Genomic DNA, 14,230 nt, shown 5'->3' with positions numbered 1-14,230 from the left:
CTGCGTGTCGCCATGCGTGAGCGTTCCGTATACATTTGTATATTTTTCTTGTAAACCTTTTCAAATCAAGATCACGCCACACCTAAAAGCGGAATCAAGCATTGACAAAAGATTTTGGGAGCAACTCGAAGTTTCTTTTTGACCTCTCTAGCCATCAAAATCAATCAATACATCATCTTGAACTAAAGAATGCTGTTTTTTAAGTTGAAACCATAAACTCAAAATATTGATCAAAGTATTCGACAAGGGGTGATATCGTCCATTTGTGGCCAAGTTTAGAACCGCAATGTAATTACCCAAATGCAATCGGCAGCTACGTAACAGCACACGTGCGTTTCACCAATTAGCAGTAATTAATCATATTTGAAGACTATTCGTTTTATTATGTTTGGGGCCAATATACCCATATGGAAATCCACGGTACGTCCGAAAATGACCTTTACGTAAGTCTTTTCTCTCAAGCCACGGAAATATATTTTAAATGAAAAAACATGTCCACTGTCTCCCGTTTGTTAGTCCCATCATCCTAGATTTCTCAGTCATATTTCAGCTTCCTAATCTTGTTCTTTATTATACGAGGTGACATAACCAATATGTACATATTGTATATAAAGATAAGACGTAAAATAGAATATAAAATCCTCTGCGCACCTGTAATGGCGCCTCAGCGTCTGACAGAACTTTGTTAAATCTGATAAGAAACCTAACCGTTATTTCCACAAAAAAGCCACTTGATTACGACTCACATATCATGTGTCGAGTGTGGGTATTCGATGTAATAACTATGATTCATAATCGATTGAACATTATCTATACGCAAGTACGTTATAGTATGTGCAAACTGGTTCCATGTATCAACATGATATAAAAAATTTCAAAACATATTTGCCTTTATGATTGGTTTACTCCTCCTCAATGCAACGTCATAACATTAAAATTAGATCACCAACATCACCACTTTCTAAGTGGAAATCAAAAATTCCTGTCCACAAAAGTAGTTTTGATTTGTGGGAATCAGATAATACGTTTTACGAATACACAATATTATTTTTTTTTTTTTTTTTTTTTGGACATAATTTCATGTTTTAGAAACTTTGTAGACATAGTTTGTCACGTACATGGACAGAAATATGCCCTGGCTGGGCGTATTTGTTTTTGATGAGGCCACCATGAAAGTGCGTCAACGAACCGTCGTCGGCAGCATTGATGTAATTTTTTTTTTGCATATGGGTTCAAGACAGGTGGCGACTTTTGCTGTAAAGAACATGTTTGTTTTCAGATCCACGATCAAATTTTAGCTGCTGGGGACTTTAATGAAAGCCATACCAAGATAGTAGATAATTTCGCCTAAACGTGGTCAAATTCTGTCTTGTCGAATACAAGGATCCACGTAACACCTGTTAGCCCAAAAGATTGACTTTCAAATGCATTTATGGTTCACTAGACTTGGTTGAAAAGAATTGACTCGAAACTGCGCGTGAATAGGTCAAATCCCGAATACAGTAAGATTATCCCGAGCCACCCAGATCGCGTCATGATATGTTACTCTTTGCTGATGGGCGTCTGTCGTGTATTTTATGGCTAAAATAGGAAATCGGGTGATGATTTAAAGATCGTAATGCCACAAATTATGTGATATGTTATTGGTGCACGCCCAAACTAGTAACGTATACGCAACATATCTGAACGCAACTTGCGACATCTGGTATTTCTTACTATGCGTGACTCGGTAGCAAGAATGTTGGAACGTCTCATTAAAAATACGCTATAAGATTATAGAAGTAACATTCGCAGCATGATAGATACACGATGAGCAATGCTTCGAACCATGTTTTTTTTTTTCATTTTAATTTGGACTAAATCAGAGTCAGTTATGATTCTGCCATCGCAGAGCACTCCAAACATTTTAATAATCATGATAGCGCACTCAATTCCGTTCTATTTGTTCGGATTTATTACCAATTTATTCATTTTTCTTGACAATAAACAAATGTTTAATGAAACAATTAATTTATTCTTCCCACGAGTAGTGGCGCCACACAAAGTTTGCGCGAGGGCGCCTTGGCGTCTGGAACCTGTTTCGGACACTTGTTGCCACAAAGGAAAGTTCTAATTACCATATTGCCACTCTGAATAATACAACAATACAAAAACAAGATCTAAGTTATTATGTGATCGAAAGGTGGAGATTAACCTGGAATCTTATTTGTACTCGTATTATCCATTATTAATTACGGATCATATATGGGACAACCTATCATTGTACAAGTCATCCACGGGTTTTACTTGGCACGTAGCAATTAGTATTTTGGATAAACGTTATTTGGGGGTAGTTGTGGCAGTCTTGTGCCGCCAGACTGTCTAGTGAAACAATGCCCCTTCGAATGGAACGCCTCATAAAAATGTTTCCTAACTATGGAAATTAATTGACGGGATAATCCGCGGAAAATCTTTTGCAAATTATAATTTGTCGTTCGTTAATTAACAAGCGACTCACGTGTTCTTCCAAATCCGTCCGGTCGAGACGTTTCCGCACTAGACGACTGACATGAAAATTTTCGAAGCATGACTTCTTCTCAAAATTATTTGCATCCAAGAATAATCACTTAGAACCAGAAAATGCGATTTGGTCACCAAGAATGACCCACACATTGCGAAAATTGTATGTATACCAACGTCAAACAGTATTTCTACAGATTTGCTGGGGAAAGAATTGTCCATTAAAAATTTCTCCTCTCGGAATCGAACTACTTTCGGTTCGAATATTGGTACTATTTTCTGATACTTTGAATCGAATTGTAGCATAATTACAGCGTTCATCAATGACTATGTGATGAAATCGTAACTTATATTTGAGAATAGTACAAATAAGCGAGTTTAAATTGAACGAAAATTTGAAAACTCGTGTGTATATGCTCCAATAATTAAAGAATAAAATTGAATTTGAGACACATTTACTGATGAAAATATTACCTTTTTAAAATTTTTTACGTCATAAAAATACTTTTAATTCTAAAAACCCTGGATGAATTTATGGTCGTTTTAGGTTCGAAGTGAAAGCAATGCAAAGATTAAATAAGAATTTATTGTTATCACTACTTTATTATTTTTAACTGGTGTCCAGTTGTTTTGATAGTTGTCCGCGTTATATCGCCTGCACGTGTCATCGCTCAATCATAATTTATAAGTTTATTTTGATAAGATATTTAACATGTACGTTTCAATTACAATTGCAATAGATATTTTAATCCATCCATTACGTAATTTTGAAACTAAACATAACACTTATCGCTTGGTGAAATGAAGAATATAGAAATTTTTACGTCACAAAGATGCAGCTTAATCCCAAAGCTGCACAAACATAAAATATGATATCTCATAGATAGATGATAATTATGATTAGCTGTGAATTCGAATGATGATTGAGACAATATATCCCATTAATATTCCTAGATGATTTCGAAAATTCGGAGCTAACACTACAAATTTTAGTTTTGAAATCTGGTTCGCTCGAAATTTGGAAATTTGTAAAATAGAGATAGGTGCGTTAACGAAATAAGTTTCAGAGAAGCTAAATCTACTCATACCTTAAGTTTTGAATTTTATCTGATTTCGTAACAATATTCAACAATGGTAATTTTTATCACTTATGTCTGTAAATAAATATTACCGTTGTGTGTTAATTGCCCAACCTGTGTTTTATTTAATAATAATTATTTCTGTTTAAAAGTTTAAAAACATATAGCAAATTAAAGTTGTAGTATTGGCGCCATTCCGTGGTCGTTTTTTTTTTCAATGCGGTTGTGACTTCATTGAAGCGAGATAAAGGCCGTAAGTTTACTACAGTATCGAACTTTTCCGTATATCAATACGATTATTTTATTATCACTCTCTCTCGCATGATCACTCTTATCTCTTTGTATCTCTATTGTTCACCCAGCTGCACTTGGGCGCCTGTCTGTCGCCAACGAAACAATGCGTTCCATGTTATGATTGCTCCCGTGGTGAGATAATAAAAGAAACAAGAGGAGAGTTGGTGAAAAAGTGATGAGCGAGATTTGTCGTTAAACCGTTTAAACAAAGCTGGACAGGTTCAAGAAAAACGCCGGATCATTTGGACCAATATATAACAACCTCAGCAAATTGGTTGATTCATTACTTTGATATCGTTGATTACACACAGAGCGTATAAGGTTGAATAGACTGCGACAAACTTAGAATTTATTTGAGAATATATAACAAATATGGTGAAAGCACAATCTCCAAAACCAACTACTGCAGTATCGTGTCATGTAAGATCGACCACGGATGTGTTACATAAATTCGCCGCAAAATCAATGACGATTTCACGGCGGACGGACGAAGATGAGTCTGGCGTGTCGATGCTGATTGAAAAATTGAAGTCAGTTGTACCGACAATAGCAGGAATAAAAAATGAAAAGATCACAGATTTGGAAATCATGCAGCACGCGATTCATTATATCTATGATCTGAGTTCAGTACTTCAACAACAGCAGTGCCCGGAATACGAATGTGCGGATTCTATTAGAGACGGAAACACATCGAGTAACAATTCTTTTTCAAACGAATCTATTGAAGACCAAGAAAATATAATTTCATCAACAAGCAATCATATAACGAAGCAGCAATTGCAAGCAACAAATTGTCATCATCCGATGTCGGCGCCCGTCTGTTAGTTTATGGATGGTGCCATTCAAATGTGCAATAACACACTCAACAAAGCCATATAGGTACGTTTGCATGTGCGACATGAATCATTTTCATGACATATTATATTTAAATTAGCTGAATATTACCGGTTGCTCATTTTAGCGAGTGTTGTAATGCCTTACCCTGTTTAAAATTGTCTACTGGGAAGTCGGGTATTGTATTATTGTACCGATATAGCATAATAATCAGATTACTTTTTTGAGCTTGCTTATACCGGTAGATTTCTAATTTTGTACGGCAGCATTTTGAGTACCAGTATGCTACTTCGACGATGGTGCGTGCAAACTTTTGAATCTATTCAGTATTCCACGATAAAAACAAATTTTGGTTCTGGAATAAACTGAACAAAACAGATAAAAAAATGTATTTGTATTATTCGCCCTATTCATGATGAGAAATAAATAACTAAGTGTTGGAAACATTCGTAACTGGAATTTTTTATTATCGTACCTTTCAACGTATTTGTAACATTTTTCCTTTTTGATTAGGTGCTTCGAATCGTGCTTTGACGCTGGCGTCTCTGTCGAGCCTTGAAAACCCAATGGACCAAACCGACGAAAAACATTCCGAATATTCATCGTCGTCAAATCATCACGCGACCAAATCATCAACTTTCTACACAAAAGTAGTACTTTCATCAACAATTACATATATTATATCACAAGGAAAATGAAGACTGTACCCAACAGTACAAAGATCAGTATTACAACAGTTGAAAATATCACACGAATAAGCGGTGTGCTTTATTTTCAAATTGGAAAATGTTTTACAAAACATAGCTTTGGCTAGGTGGCTATTGAACATTTCCAATTGATGCGGTGGCCGATTTAAATATCAAATTTTCAATTGCCTATTACACAGCTAAACGGTAGAAAACAAGTTTAATTTTTTCTGCATGTCTCATCTATTGACGCCGCTTGGCTTTACGCGTTGTATCCAATCTTTTGATGATCAGTCATCCATGCTTACAAAAACGATAGAAGAAAATTGGATATTGGTACGATATGTTAGTATATCATATTAAATGCCACTGCACGTATTTTTGTTTACGAAACTTTGAGTCCCAATGTACACCTGCTTCCGATTATTATTCCTTTACATTGATTTACATTCAAACTTATTTGCGTTCAATTTATAGTTACTGTATTTTATTCTAATTATTTTTCATTCATTTCAAGTGCTTTTGCTACTATTTTTTCATAAAATTGCTTCATCGAAATATTGTTAAATTTGCTATAATATATTTCCCTCGATCAACCAAACGACTATTTTTGATGTAATGGAGTTTGAAGAGACCAGATAGGCCATGTTGGGGTTTCTAATTAAAATTTGATAATGAATGGGTGACGCAGAATAGAAAACTTCTACTCCTAAGGTCTTCGACCGCATGGGTAAAAGGAAGTAATTAACTTAGTAATATCCATCACCAACATATTTTAGACACTTGCGAAGGACATGAGAACATCTCAAAATAGTAATGTTGGTAGTTTATCAGAGAGCAACCAAAGGCACAGGCTTTAGAATAGAAAGAAGGAATTTTCGGATATATGCAAAGAGGGGGGTGGGTGTGGTAGATAACACGGTCCAAATCATATCATCCCCGTGTATATGGGTAGCACAGTAATCTTCGACTGATTCAACGTCCAAGATGACTGGTCGTGGAAGAAGGCCCAGCCGGCTACGTGAACCACACTGTGATGACAAGAAGTTCTGTACCCTTACCATGCTCATCATACTTTGTAATTTAGAAATGTATCCGATGCAAGAATTAAGACTGAGTACATTGTGCCCTCCGTGGTAACGGTAGTATTTTCATTGAAATAAAGATAATACAGGGTTACCATCCAGAAACTGGCCTAAAAATATTCCGCTTTGAGAAATGTAGCTACCAAGTATACAGCGTGATAAATTGTTGGTCATAAATAAATAAATTTTTAAAATTAATATATATATATTTTTTTTTTGCATGGTTTCGTACAAAATTCATAAGAGCTCGATTGTCTTTGAAATAAGCAAACAAAAATAAATATTGATTTTGCAAGGGTGTAATATATCTCTTACAACACTGCTAGAATTTTTAATTCTAAAATACTAAAACTATCATTATCCACATCGTGACATAAGCTTTCTCTTTTGACGGAAAAACAGTTCACAAAATTAATACTAAATTTGTTCCCATTTCTTTAAACACGAAAAAAAAAATTCTTAAAATATGCAAAACTTGGAATTTTAGTTTTTCAAAATGGCAGCGAGCACGTAATTGCGACTGATAGCAAAGAAAGGTTATGAAAAATGTATAAATATATGTGTATGATGTCTATATTTGATTGTCCGTATTATTGGACAATTCAATGCATTGTAAAACACTGTTCTTTCCGAAGCATGTGACCCTCAGCCAAACCACGTATGAGGATTTCACCTGGGTAGGGCCGTAGTAAAATTTCGTTAGAAAAATATGAAAATCAGGCCGTCAAAATTTCGCCGATAATCTAGTCTATCATCTTAATATGTCGCCGCTCAGATTGAAAAGTGTCTTCGCAGTCATGCAACTAAGGTTATTCTGACCCGGTAAAAATAACATGTATGGACGTACACAAACCGATTCTACACCTCACTTAAAAATAAATGTTGATCAAGTACCCAAGCTTACTGGTACATGATGAAAGCCAAAGATAAAAATATCGCGAAAGCTAGCTTTAACTTCACTTGTGTGAAATTAGTGGTAGCCGTCACAGACTGCATGGCGCCAGTGGGACAGCCAACTCACAGACAAGCCGAGCTGATATTGGTATATGGCGGATTAACAGTCTCACCGCGAGTACGGTGCACTAACCTTAAAGCAAGTTGTATCTGGCGGAAAGGGTCAACATGCAGGTAAATGGATGTTCAATCACGCCTATTTTGGACGAACTTGTTTATCTTTCCGCAATATATCACAACGGACTTACCTTTTTACCGACCTAAAAATATGATATTTTGAACGGCCCTTTGTCGGCAGCATGTAAAATGGCGGAGTTGTAAAATTGCTTCAAGGTGTTTGTCTAAATCTTAAAATATAGAATTTCATCAAAGAAAGCGCCAAGATACTTTTGGCGACCTAAGAAAGCTTTCAATATTCATATAGTAAGATAATTAGCAATGGAAAGCAGAACCCTTACGATTAATTTAGACTCAATAATTTGTATTGATTATAATAAAATAGTCAGTAATCTACCTCTGGTTTACCACTTCATAATTGATTCATAACTTGTTCCTGTTAAACGCTTTCTATTCGTAATTGCTTTGGTTGTTTTGTATCTAGGCTATGCCTGCGGACACAAACAGTCGTGATTCACACCACAATACATTTAGATTTTTTGTACTTGACGTAATATTAAATTGAAATTGCTATCCATCCATGTTCAAGTGATTTAAAATTTGCAATCTCGCAACGTGCCTATCCAGTGGATTCAAATTTATTAAATGTCTGATGAGATATATATTTAGGATATTAGTATCGGATCAAGACTTATATTTAAACCGATTATTTGTTTTGAACCGAATAATTCATATCAAATATGAAAATTACTTATTACATTACTCTATTTAACCTATGTAGTAAAATTTTGAAGCATGTGGAAATATTTACAAAAAATCTACTTTGCATATCTGAGTAGTTTGATGCCAATAAAATTGTCAAATTGTCAAAAAATTATTTATGAAAGTAATTTTTTTTTCGAAATATAAATTTTAGTCATATACCTCCATGGATTCCAACCACGACTTCGTGCCGATAGACACCGAATGTCGCAAAACGAGGATCACTCATCATAGCGAAATTTAACTTTTTGAATCGATTCTATGATTTCAAGCGCAAATTCGAGAATTTATTACCGAGGAAAGTTTTCATCTGCTTCTCCTAAATTGTGACTCAAGTATGAGTTCATTCTGCGCACAAAATAAATCTTTAACATGTCTTAAATCTTTTTTTCTGAATTCAAACCAGATAATTAATTTTCGTGTTTATAGTATTTTGTTTTAAAATAAATCGTTAGAATAAAATTAAAAAAATCTATTTCACGAAATATTATTAACCTTCTTTCTTCTGACAGCTCCTTAGTACTCCTTAATACTCTAAAGATTTTGCGGATTGTGGTAATTTTCCCGTTCGTTCAAACTCGCACGTATACACTCAATAGCGGAAACGCTCAACGGAGAAATAGAATTCACCACTGAGTTGTGTATCTCTTGATTTTGAATTGACTTTGAACTCATAATACATAAGGATCTGTTCTAACTATGTAGACATCATTGGTGAATGATTTCATGTTCAATCCCATGCAAAAGTCTTGTAAATTGAATTGAAAAAATTGTGTTCATTCAAAAAATATTATTATACTTATTAAAGGCTTCACACGAGCGCGGGCGTAAAAATTCTCATAAAATGATGGTTAGTTATTTTGAGAAGCATCAATAATTGCGGATAAAAGAACCTATATCACTTTATTAACCGCAAATAAAACACGTCAGATAAAATTTTAGCCGTAACTTTTCACTGACTTACCTCATAGCACGGCATGGTTTGACCTTTTATGGCTTTTCCGCAATTTCAACATAGCATATCACATGCAGTGATGTAATTACCGTCGGATGACATAAACCTCCCGTAACATGATATTAGATCTATCAGCAAGAGTGCATGAATATGCTGTGATCGGGATTTCTTTTCGAGTTTCTAGCCTTCGGGACGATATGACTCCCCTACCACATCCCACCCACATATTTTCTTCGTATTAATTTGATTTACGTTTATACTAAATCATTTGGACCATTCGAAAAAAAAATTTGTTGTTTTACCAAGCTTGGATGAGTATAGCAAACATAATATTTTCAATATTTGACTTTTGGACTCTATCGGTATTGTTCAAAAGTATTTTTTTCATATTTGTGTCGGAAAGAACCGCTTTTTGTCGGTAAATGCTTCGTTAAAAGCGATATGCTATATTATACTATTGGACGTTTTACCAGTCGATTGACATATATAGTGCTAATGAATATCGTGTAACTGTCCTGTTGATCCCAAAGGTACACGCACAGTTCCCAACAACATAAATCAGTGTAATATGTGAATAAATATTAAGTTTTCTGTTGCGTCATAATGCGAGGATGATGACGCTTTACCCGCGGGATTTCGATGAAATCGGCGGGAAAACTCAAGCAAGCAACAGGTGAAACATGCTCGACAACAAATCCAGGCCTATTTCTCACGCGATTGGTGAGAACTTACTGCACATAGTCATCTCCAGTTGGCGGCGAAATACGCCCGGGACGCAATTTAACACTGTACAGTCTTGTAAACTTATAATAAGCAGTTTTCCCATAGTCCATATCACGGTAACTTCTATCATTTCATCTCCCGCGCATTTGGATGTTGTAGACTTTTATGGAACAAATGAATTAACTTGCGTCCATGCCAATTGTTGTTGACAGTAAAGTTTTGGCTTCAAAGAGATGATTGATTAAATTAGAGTTGCCGCTACATGACAGTTAATAATATAGTCCATCATAATCATATTCCGAACTGAGAATAAAGTAAAATGCTTACCTAATGCAGAATTGCACATGACGAACAGTTTACGAAAAAATGATAAAACTTATTGATTTCACTTACCTTGATAGGAATACAGCCATCTTTACCATGCATTAAAATGTTCCTGAAACTCCATCAAATTAAAATACAGTTAAAACTTTCATTGCTTATCTAAGGAAGGTTAGTTACTAAATATTAGTGTGTTCTGTGTAAAAATTTACACTTTTTTCAAGATTCCAATTAGTTACACATTAGTGAAGTATCGTCACAATGAACTCCTTCATACCACAAAGTGAGAAAAAATCAGCACAATGAAGGGAATACCATTATTGGACAAAGTGGTATTATAGATTGTTTTGTTGTTGTTGTTGTTGTGGTATTATTTTACCGTAATAATAATATGCAATTTTATTATCCATTCTCGAGAACGAAGATTTTCGGTCTTGAAACAATACTTTCCCCGTAGGCACAATCTGCGCCAATTTTGATCATGAGAGCCCACTTTCAGCGACTCTTGAAGTGATCAGGCGCGATTCGCTTCCTAATCAAATTTGCTTCTCATTTCTGCACCTTGCGACACAAAAACGCTTTACAGCTCTCGAGACTTTAGTTTTAAAGCTGTATTTACGAAGTGGTGTGGCCAGCTGTCCGCCTGCTTAGCTGGCGGAATATCTGTCCGAATTAATTACCTAACGCGCCACAGAAGAACAACGTATGTTCGACGACGTTGCCTGTGCATCGACATTGAAAATCATATATCTGCTTTGAAACACACAGCTGAACAATTACAGCTGAATCACACTAATTAGCAGTTTAATTTGACCAAATTAGTCCCCAAAATAATAATACAATGTAACAGGCTGGGTCAACGTAACGTCATAAAACACATTTATATATTGCCTGGTTGTGTATCCGAACTAATATCCAATGAACCGGTAGGTTATTTGTATATATTCATATGATAGGAATAAAATTCGAACTTTACTTCGAAGTATATATATTGATATTTTTTGAAAGTTGTGAGCAGAGTGTAAACTGTATCTTAAACTGACTGCACAAATAGGCTCAACCATCTGCCAAAAGCTGGTCTCAGCGTTGTCAGACAATGGACAATTATTCAAAGAATATTACGCTACCATACTTGCTTAGTGCTAGTTAAATTTCGGGGGCAACCCTGAATACCAAGAATAATCACTACAAAATAATGCAAATTGTGTTCTATATTTTCCTCAGCACGTTAAATGTCTTAGAACCGATCGCAGTTCGATCGCAAAATCGTAGTCAACACGGACCGATATAGACTTTGAAGACAATAAAATGAGTCCGATGAAACAACCAAGATTCGACACATAAACATGCATTGTCGCCCATGTTAGAGATACTAATAGGCTCGCATGCCTGTCGATTGTATCTCATACTTATATGTTGATAATAATATTGTTTTCGTTATAACGTCCTGGTGACGGAAAAGATTGACAGAATAGGAATAAAAAGAGTCGCATTTTTAAATAGAAAAAAGATACAATTCCATCGATTAAGTGTACAATTCAGTATCTTCATCGGAGCACAGACAAGAGAAAGTTTTCATGGGAAGTATCGAGGTGGGGCGGCATACCAATCAACTGGCGACGATTGATATTGCACTTTCAGAGGGGCTTGAATATGACTCAATGTCACCCTCCTGCGGATAACGGTTTTATATATCGTCACGCTAATAACCGAATTGCGTAAGTCATTTTTGGCGATTTTGAGTTTTTGGACACGTTTAGTGGACATAACGATCGTTTCAAAATTTTGTTGTTATTGTTATTTGTCTCCATCATTTTTAAAAGATCGCTTTTCTCTTCGAATACTGGACCAATTGCTTTGAAATTTTCAGTGGTTAAAGATGAAATTTTTCTCCAGAAGGCTATTACTTTTTTTTCTTCGCTATGACGTCATCAAAATTATTGCCATTGGGTGGCGCTACGTGGGCATATATTTGAGCATAGCTCTCTTGTTTATAAAATGGGTATTTATGTAATGCTGCGCACCTGTCTGTTAACGCAGATTTTAATTTAAGAATTCCAAAAACCATAAAAATGGAGATTTAGTATAACATGCATATTTGTGCAATTGTTTCGTCATAATGAATTATCATTGTTACCGCAGGACTATTGTGACGTCACAAAGGCAAAATAACCTCGGCTAAGTATTTTCGAGTTTTTGCCACTCGGATTCTAGCTTAGCGCGTATTAATTTGAATTTATACTACAGTATAGGAAAGCGTGCACTTACTATATTCACTGTCCGAGATCAATTCACCTTGGTTGGCTTTTATATTAGGTGATTTGCTGTCTTATTTCGGTGGGTGTGCAGAACGTGTTATATTGATGAAATATATTTTTCTAAACATAAAAAATAATGTAATTGAAACTGATTAGCTATTTTGGGGATTAGACATTGTATGTACTGATAATTACATTCGTTTTTGGAATGTTTTGTTTTCAGGACTGGTGCATATAGTAAAGTTGCAAAATTGCGTATGTCCCCAAGTCATAGACACATTTCTGCCTAAGTAACAATGCGCCATTATGACGTCACTTGACTGCGTCATACAAATTAACTTAAATCCGGCTACAATCAAAAAACTGAACCATGGCAAATTATTGACTCTCAATGGCATAACAATATCATTAGGAAGTTTTTTACGTTTTTCTCAAAACTGCTAAAAATGACTTACGCAATTCGGGTATTAGCGTGACGATGAAGTGTTTTTTTTTTCACAACATTTTAGTGACAGATTTTCCATTGTACAGCACGAAATGCTATTTTGCGAAGTGCTTTTTATTTCACTTTTTGAATAAAAAAATAAAAATAAAAAATAAAAAAAAACTTGCCTATTTACATTACAGCGGCATTACAAGAGAATAAAACATATATACAGGGTTTTCATGAAGTCCTGTTACAATTTCAATTTAAGTATGAAGTTAGTTTTCAATATATATATCTTAACCAGATTTGTTTTTAACCAGGGTTTATGTAAGTTCTTTACTTCATTTAATTTTAATATACCCATATTACACCAACAAATTGTATTATATACAGTATATTATATAAATTGTATCGATGTAACCTCTTTGCAATTGAGAAGAATTTCAAGACTCAAAAACACTAGTTATTTGATTTTATAGTAAGCTGGTTGAAGTATTTCGTCTGTCCGCCACGCCAAACTTCTCCTAATAGAACGGTGTTAACTTCTTTTAAGCTATGTTACCAATATTCTCGTTAATCTTTTCAAATTTCTCAATTTTCCTTTCATTTGTCCATATTTTGTTCCCGGTACATCACATCCAAAAGTTAAAAATGTTCGGAATCATTTCTATTTTTGATACTGTATAAAATATGTAGGAGTTATTTCGCTGCAAACAAGACTCTGGAGAAGTATTCACCGTTACCTAGAAAATTACTATGGGCCGGAAGAGTGTTGGTTTGCTTGCCCTACATAATTTATTACATGGTTGATTTCGAAGAAGTATGTTGATAAACTTTGACTGCTCCAGACATTCTTCCCCGCAAGATTAAGTTGTTCATGAATAAGGCTGGCTGATAACATTTCTCATTTGTAGTTTTTTTGTTAATATAGTGAATGAACAGATATAAAATCGCATGTTATTTGTTTACCCCAGTTAACTTACATCTCCAAAACAAGCTACACAGGATCCGTTCAGGAGTATATGCCGCAACTTGTAAATTTAATCATTAACAAGCAAACTTGGTGATGTCCTAGTTTGAAGCAGGTCATAGCCTCAGCATAAGATGTCATTTGAAGCAGCAAACACACAGTTCCCTCCACTTAGCGAGTGATTAGGCGGCACATGCTCGTTTGAGAAAACTACTTTGCTGTATACGCTTTTATATATATATATATCCATAATTTGATCTGTATTT

The 14,230-nt window shown here is 35.0% G+C and overlaps 1 long non-coding RNA gene across 1 annotated transcript; it reads right to left on the bottom strand.

Moving 5' to 3' along the window:
* Positions 1–9,823: 9,823 nt before the first annotated feature.
* Positions 9,824–10,491, bottom strand: LOC144425627 (uncharacterized). Its single transcript, XR_013477560.1, has 2 exons — positions 10,382–10,491; positions 9,824–10,211 (listed from the first exon to the last, which is right to left on the bottom strand). It is a non-coding gene; the product is annotated as an uncharacterized LOC144425627 (long non-coding RNA).
* Between the last annotated feature and the right edge of the window lie 3,739 nt (positions 10,492–14,230).

Source organism: Styela clava, chromosome 8 (assembly GCF_964204865.1).
Source record: "Styela clava chromosome 8, kaStyClav1.hap1.2, whole genome shotgun sequence".
NCBI lineage: Eukaryota > Metazoa > Chordata > Ascidiacea > Stolidobranchia > Styelidae > Styela > Styela clava.
Note: the sequence above shows the minus strand (reverse complement) of the source record. Positions and strands in the feature narration are given on the sequence as shown.